Source organism: Lactuca saligna, chromosome 5 (genome assembly GCF_052625555.1).
Source record: "Lactuca saligna cultivar CGN05327 chromosome 5, ASM5262555v1, whole genome shotgun sequence".
In the NCBI taxonomy this organism is placed as follows: domain Eukaryota; kingdom Viridiplantae; phylum Streptophyta; class Magnoliopsida; order Asterales; family Asteraceae; genus Lactuca; species Lactuca saligna.
The window spans coordinates 51,852,249-51,860,728 of record NC_136421.1 but is presented as its reverse complement, the minus strand read 5'-3'; positions in this window follow the sequence as shown (position 1 = coordinate 51,860,728).

The following is an 8,480-nucleotide window of genomic DNA, read 5'->3' as shown; positions in this document are numbered from 1 at the left end:
GTAGTGCCTCCATATCTTCAAAGCAAATACTATTGTCCCAGTTCGAGGTCATGCATGGTATAGTTGAACTCATGATTCTTAAGCTGTTTCGAGGCATAGGAAATGACCTTTTCTCGTTGCATAAGAACACAACCTAGCCCTTGTTTGGACGCATCACAGTAAACCATAAAATCTTCTATCCATTCTGAGAGGGACAAGATCGGGGCGCTGCATAAGGATCGCTTTAGTGTTTGGAATGCAGTTTCTTGTTTCTCCTCCCAAGGTTACACCCGTCTGAGTCAAGGTGGTGAGTGGCTTTGTGATCTTGGAAAAGGTTTGTATAAACCTCTTGTAGTAGCCAGCGAAGCCTAAAAATTGATGAATTTCTGTTGGTGTTCTATGTGTTGCCTAGTTTTCGATTGCGTTGATTTTAGTGGGATCCACATGTATCCCTTCCTTGCTGACCACGTGACCTAGGAAATCCACTTTTCGAATCCAAAATTCTCATTTCGAGAAATTCTCATACAGTTTATCCTCCCTTAATGTTTCTAAGACTTGTGGTAGGTGTTGACTTTGTTCTTCCTTACTTCGTTAGTAGACTAGTATGTAATCGATAAATACTATCACGAATTTGTCTAAGTAAGGTCGGCATACATGGTTCATCAAATCCATGAACACCGCGAGTGCATTTGTTAATCTGAAGGGCATTACTATGAATTCGTATTGACCGTAGTGAGTTCTAAATGTGGTATTGGGAATATCTTCCTCCTGGACTCGTAGCTGATGCTATCCAAATATTAGGTATATCTTTGAGAAGTAACTTGATCCTTGTAGTTGGTCGAAAAATTCTTCGATTCGAGGTAAAGGATATCAGTTTTTGATGGTGAGTTTATTTGGTAGTCTATGCACATGCGGAATAATCCATCCTTCTTCTTCACAAACAAGATCGGTGCTCCCCAAGGTGAGAAGCTTGGTCTGATGATTCCTTTGCTTTGCATTTCATTCAGTTGTCTGGACAATTCATGCATTTCTACTGGTGCTAAGCAGTATCGGGATTTGGCTACGTGGGTGGCTTTGGGAATCAAGTCGATTATGAACTTGACTTGACATTCGGGTGCTACCACTGGGAGATCTTCGGGAAATATATCGGGGAAGTTACAGACTTTGGGGATTTCTTTGATGTCTTTAACTTCTTGTTTCTTATCCACCACGTGGGCTAAAAAGGTGTAGTATTCTTTGCGTACATACTTTAGAGCCTTGACGCAAGAGATGATTTACAGATTCATGTTGGGTTTGTCGCCATATATGACGTGGGTTTTGCTACTTGGTAAGTTGAGACGGACAACTTTTTTGTAACATAAGATATTGATGTGGTGAGGACTTAACCAATCCATACCAATGATAACTTTGAAACTACTTATCGTAACCAGTATTAAATTGATTTGAAAGGAATAGTTGTTTAAAGTTAGAGTGCACCCTATGTACACGTCCTTAGTGCTTTTAGTTTTACCATTTTCCATTTCTACTGCAAATATTTTGTTGAGTGATTTTGGTTTTTTCGTTGAGTATGTGTTTAAACTTGTGGCTCACGAAACTTCTCTCCGAACCACTATCGAAAAGTATGCATGCATATGAGTTATTGAGAAGGAACGTACTAGTAACCATCGTGAAAAGTATGCATGCATTTGAGTTATGGAGAAGAAACGTACTGGTAACCACCGTGGGGTCCTTCAGGGCTTCCTCGTACCCTAATGTCATAACCCTTCTTGTACCCCCAACATTCCTATTATTGGATTTTGGGGAATCCCTCCTGAAATGCCCTGTTTCCCCGCACCCTTAGCACGTTCAACTCGCTCTGTTATTTGTGGTTGGGACAACCTATTGGCCTGGCTCCTTATAGAAACGGACAATGTGTGCTTTCTTGTTGCAATTTGTGCAATGCATTTCCCGACAAGCTCCAACATGGTGGAAGTTGCACTTGTTGCATTTGGGTAGGGTTCCAACATATTGTTTTGTTGGTGTTGGGGCGGCCGAGACAGTGACATTGTGGGCTCCCACTATTTGTTGTCTCTTGACGGTCTCTTGTTCCAGGGTCTTTTTTTTATCACTCCCTTTTTCTTGTTCGAGAATGGTCGTCATAAAGCCCTAGCAGACTCCATGATCCACAAACATTCGTGCCAAGGATTTGGAACTCTCAAAAGTGGAGGGGTTTGAAGATAACACATTTCCTTGAATCTGGGGGGATAGTCCCCATGTCACACACCCAAAACCGAGAACGGCGGAAACGTTATGGGGCGGAGGACGTCATGTATAGTATCACAACACAGTAATAGTAAATAAGCAGACAAACATCATCCATTGCATTAAATATATAATTTTAATACATGTGTGTTATGTGTGAAGTAATAGAAACCAAAAATGAATGATAAAAGACGGGTCTTGTATGTGCTCCGTCTTCTCAAAAACCTGTCACCGGTACCTATCTACTAATGACCTGAGAATATAAGTTATTTTGAAAGCATAGATTAGCATTTAAGCTGGTAAATTCATAAGTATTTTAATATCTTTGATTTGTAAAACCGTAAGAAAAGACTTGTAAATGATTGATGATACAATTCATATAAGTGTGAAAACCCTAGAAAATCTGATATTTCCTACTAGTATAAAAAAGTATTCTTCTACCAAGACCCGACTGTTTTGCATGTTTGTTTATTGTAAAAGTATGTAATTTTTCATGTGTAACTATTATTATCAAAATATAGTCTACTTCATCAGATATGTCAATATGTCACAAAGTAAAAGTAAATGGGTGGGTTTGCTATTTCACAACCCGAGACGGTACTTCCTTTCCTTCGTTCGTTTAAAGAATAAACACTAAAAACACTCAAACGAACTTTTAAATTGGATAAAAATTATTAGAAATGTAATTAACTTTTAACTAAAGTGATTGACTTTAGAGTTTTTCCGAATGAAAATTTCGGGTTGTCACACCCCAGATGTAACGGTCCACCATTTTGCTTCACGGGGTGACCATCCCGGTACAAAGCACCACCAAGTCACTAAACCTGGTAGTATATGCTGTTATATCGGATCCCTCCATCATGAGGTTCCAGAGTTCTTGCTCCAGTTTTTGTACTTCACCCTTTGGGAAATACTCTACTAGCATCATGAACTATAGGTCCTCGCAACTCAAAGCGTTGGCCACGGGGATTGTTAGTGATTTGACCTGGCAGTTCCACCAGGAGAGGGCCCGGTCGGAGAATGTGCAGGCTACAAATTTGACCTTACTCTCTTCCGGACAGGCACATATTTCAAACACCGACTCAGTCTTCCCGAACCACCTTGTCAGTGCGATGATGCATCCGTCGCCATAGAATGTTTTGGGTTTTTGGTACGAGAAGTCCTTATAGGAGCATTCTATTGATTGTCTATGGCTGTCGCCCTGATTAGAACTATTAGTACCAATTGCAGCCCCATTGGCATCGTTGGTGCTAATCTGTGCTATGTAAGTGGTTACAACGGCTATTACAACAGCTTGAAAGACGACAATATTCACGGTGGGGGTGGTGGCGGTGGTGGTGGTGTTGCTGGTGTATTGTTGTATCGCCTATTAGATTTGTGTGGTGGCATTTTTCTACCATAAAGTTTAAATATGAAAAGTTGATGAGTTTCAATAGTGGTTACAAGTCGGGTGTTATAAGACTAGATTATTTTAGTTCCATGTGTTTTATGTACCGACTTTAGTGTATTTTGTAAGCGATTCATGATGGAAGTCTACCATAGTTAATTAAACGATTACAATCAATTTATTAATTTAATAGTGACACTCCGATGAAATAAAATGCATGCCAATTTCATTGATATATTTTAGTACATAATGTTCAGAAACTTTGATCTTTTTAAGCAGGCCTACAATACATCAATGTAAGGGAAAATTTGATACCATATCGACCCCTTTTAATAGTGTATTCACTTATTCGTAGGGTCGAACCTACATACAAGAAGGACTAGCATTGACGCTTACATGAAAACACCTAATCCATAACAAAATATGAGTAGTATAGGAACTACTTGTGCCACATGGTATCCTGTGAGCCATGGAATGAAGTCATAAAGGTCTGCATCTGCTTCACTCGGTGCTCAGCCTCTATAACATGCCTCTCCAATATGGCCCAACGTTCTCGAAATTCTCCCATCTAACTTCCTTCTGAAGGGCCTCGGTGTGATCCCATGTTCGATCATGATTTTTGTCCAAACGATGAAGACGAAATGTAGTAACTTCGGTGGTAGCACCAACCTCCATGATCTGGTTGGTGGATGCCCTTGCTTGTTCACCATGTCGGGCGATGTGATAAACCATGACAGGGAGAGCCCTTTCTGCTGAACCCCCTCTATCGAGGTTGTAGAAACCTCGTTCTATATCATAGGGTGGTTGCTGGTCATGTTCTTGGCTCCATCTCTTCAAATCTACTGCCCATCAGGGTGCCGTGCCCTAGAAGTTTCGTATGGAGTTTTGGGCGATGTGTGGTGGATTGTAAACTTTGGGTTTTGAGTCAGTGTCTTCCTCGACTTATTGTTCATCATCTTCTTCTTATGAATTCTCTTCATAATCTAAGTGTTGTGGTTTTATAGTATCATAAAATACTCCTATAGTATTTAAAATTTAGAGATTCTTTATATGGTTTGTCGATAAGTTCTAGACTCGTCATTCACCACGACTATTCCTCGGCATACCTTAGTCATATCCAGGATAAATATAGTTGATCAGGCTATATCTATCCCAGATCTGGTTACATACCACGGGGCCTACTCGTAGTGTTCAACTTATCTTAATACTTTTTGTTTTATTACCGTTATGACACTTAACTAGTAGGTATGAATGTACTTATACTTTTATAAAAATATCATAATATTTTAAAGTATACTTGTACGAAAATGTTACGTCAGAGAGTTTTAGTCCCATTGTATTTATAGTTTGTATATCTTATGTGGTTTGATATACTTAGTTCACTATAAACAATGCTCTGATACCAACCTGTCACACCCCCAAACCAGGATGGCGGAAACGTTCGGGGGTGGATGACTTTCATGTATTGTTTCATAACAAAATGCATAATAGTGACCAGAGAAAACATGACCATCATAGATATAATTGAAAATTTTACATCATTGTAAGTCTTATATGTTTCAAAAGTCAATTACAATATGATGACAAAAGATTTGTTTGACGCCTTATCGTCTCATCCTTAAATGCTGGTGGCTACCTATTTTAGTGATTTCTTGAGAATACAAGTTGTTTTGAAAAAGTGTCAACAATTAAGTTGGTGAGTTCATAAGAGTTTGTATGAATAGTTGTAGTCTTAAATGTCCAAGACCGAAATGTACAAATATTTTCCATACTTAAAATAGTAATATGTAGTTTTATTCATATATAAAACTATTTGAAGGAATGTTTTTTCGTGTAAATATGAAGTATTTTCCCCCATGTGAGTTTTCATAATAGTTCTAAAGATGAAGTTGTCTGCCACGATGTTCTTCATGCGTCAAAATGTTTATGACATTTGGCACCCATGACCTACCGGTCTAACTATAGCTAACAGTTAGGGTGTGGGATCATCAATCCCGTATAGATCTATACACAAGTATCACACTCTCCAACAGGAGACTTTGGTTATAAAAACAAGACTTTCATGTATACCTCGGTAGGTACGATGAAGATAATGTTTCACAAATTTATTCAATGAGTTTATGTGTTTTAGTAATGAAAATGTTTGTATATGTAATTATCCTTCTTACCAGGAAAATAAAATTGCGTAAAATAATTATATATGTATTTTTATATAATTATACCCTTTGCTCAACAGATTACAAAGGTGGTAGAAGTTAATGAGTTTGGTAGTAAAGCCATTTCATGTATTTAGCACTTTTCACAAAAGGTAAGAAAATGTATTTTAACATAAATTTTCTTGTGTTTACTTGTATCCCCCCCCCCCCTTAAAACATGGAAAATGTTTTGAAAAATGTAGGGGTATGAACTCACCTTGAGTGTGTTCTTGACTGGATTACAAAGTGATGGTGATGATCTTTACGTTAGAACGATTGAAGGTGGTCATAATCCTAATATTTTTAAACATATAATAATGTGTGTAAATGAGAGGATGTATAAAAAAAGTGTTTTCTAAACACTAGATTATATAAGAAATACTGAAGGGTTTTAGTATTCTAAAACATCCTATGGTGCACATACAATCGTAAATGCTTTGGATCTATGTTTTCTCTAATTATACATGTATTATTGTTTCCAAAGCGTTAAGCCTACACTAGCATACAAAATGATATAAACAACATAAAATTGAGTTATGGAGTTACCTCTTTGTTGTGGCTTGTAGAACTTATTGAGTTTGGCCTTTAAGAGCTTAGTGCCCCAAGTGTTGCACCTCAAATGGAATCACAACATACCTAGGATAAAGGATGACTTTTGAGAGAATATTCTTGCAACCAAAATCGGCTCATGGAACTCCAAGGATCACTAGTGTATATAGTAGTCAATTTTGGATGCTAAGGGGCTACTTATATAGTGTGGCAACATTAGGGTTACACCATGTAAATTAATATGAATGACCTTCCATAATCCTTAGGCTCCATGGGTTTAAACCCACATGGATCATCCATGGGTTGTAACATTGGTTTAGCCCAACCTAAAGAATCATGGATCATTGGCCCACACCATAAGAATGAATGATTTACCAAATCAATCCCCATATATTTAATTAGTCTCTTTCGATTACAAAATTAATTCCAAATTAACTCTTGATCAATACTAATTAAATAATCTGATTTCATGTTAATATATTAGAACTTATAATATATTAGCAAATCATAAATAATCTCTTCTCAAAAGTGCATCCTATCAAATTGTCCTGGTGATATGCAACCCAAATGGACCATGCTACTCTCGGGTCAAGTACATACCAATTATAGTTATGGGCATAGACACCTAATCCAATAGTCTCCCACTTGGATAAGTCTAATAACTATTATTTGAAGTATGACTCCACAACCCGACTAGCAATCGTAGTTATTAAAATCCGCTGTTGAACTCTGACCTAGTCAATAACACGTCCATTAGATAAGGGATCATATATTCATCCATTGTAGATATCATATGGATTGAGACATGGATTATAATCATTCTCTCTATCCATATGTTGTTTCAGATTTCCGATTTATGAAGACCAACTAATTTAACAAATCAAATCAGTCCGGGCTTGGCAAAGCCTTTAGGGGTGTCATCACTAAATCATTGAGTGGCCCACAGATATCGCTTTTATCCACATGGGGTAAATAGAATGGATAAACTTCGACCCAAATGCTTGCATGTACTTACTCATCAAATTACACACAACAATATGTTTTATAACACCAAGTTACTGGTGTGTTTACATATGTCAATGTGCAACCGACCCAAAACTACAACTCACATGTCTCTATTTCAAGAATGTAAGATATTATCATCTCACAATCCCTCGTGATAAAATACATGAAGTGATTCAAATGAGCATGGGTTGAATCTAATACTCGAATCTTATTCTAGGAGTACTCATGAACACTGCAGCCACCTTGTCCTAGACAAACTACAGACGCATTCATGAAAGTATTGCCTCGATACCTATTTCCAATGTATGATCGACTGTGGATGCTTTGAATAACCTAGTAATTCGGGAAGTCAAAAAATGCAAAGTGAAACACAACAATAATACTAGTCCTACATGGCCCCAAAACTTTTGATTGCCATATTGATTACTCATTATTAATTGTATAATGTTTCGATTTATCAACTTATTACTTGAATTAAAACAATAGCTATGTGATGTTCCAAGCATGCACACTATGTTTGTCTATGGTCCTGACTTTGTGAAATAGATCAACTGAAAAAAGTTTCAATGATGCTCATTTCACAATTCCAAATCTTTATTGAAAGTGTAAGAATTCCAAATTCTTGTCATTGCTAAACTATCATGTAATGCAGTCTTTGTAATGTTATGGTACAAAATGTCACAGAGACATGACCAACGATATTACAAAAGTTTCCATTGGAGATCGTTAACAAAGCGATTCAAAGGAAGCGAAGTCTCAAATTCAAAGTACATTCCTTTGAACATCCTTCTTGCATTAAGTTTCCTAATCTTACACAGATTTAAAAAATAACTTCCACTTATGGAAACATTTCCATATTCCAATTTTGACTATCACTTTTGAATAAGAGTTGCCTCTTTTCAGAATATGTCAATATGCACCTTCCAAAATTTACACTATACTTCCAATTGTCCATGAGCAATCAATCTTGGTAAACCTCAGATTATCGTCGACAATTGCTTAATCATTTTAGTCGTATCCAGTTCTAGTCTTTTTCCCTCTTAATGCCCTAGGCATTTGGAAAATTAGAACACGAGAATATTATAGCATATGCAATTGATCCTATACTCGAAGCATATAGGACG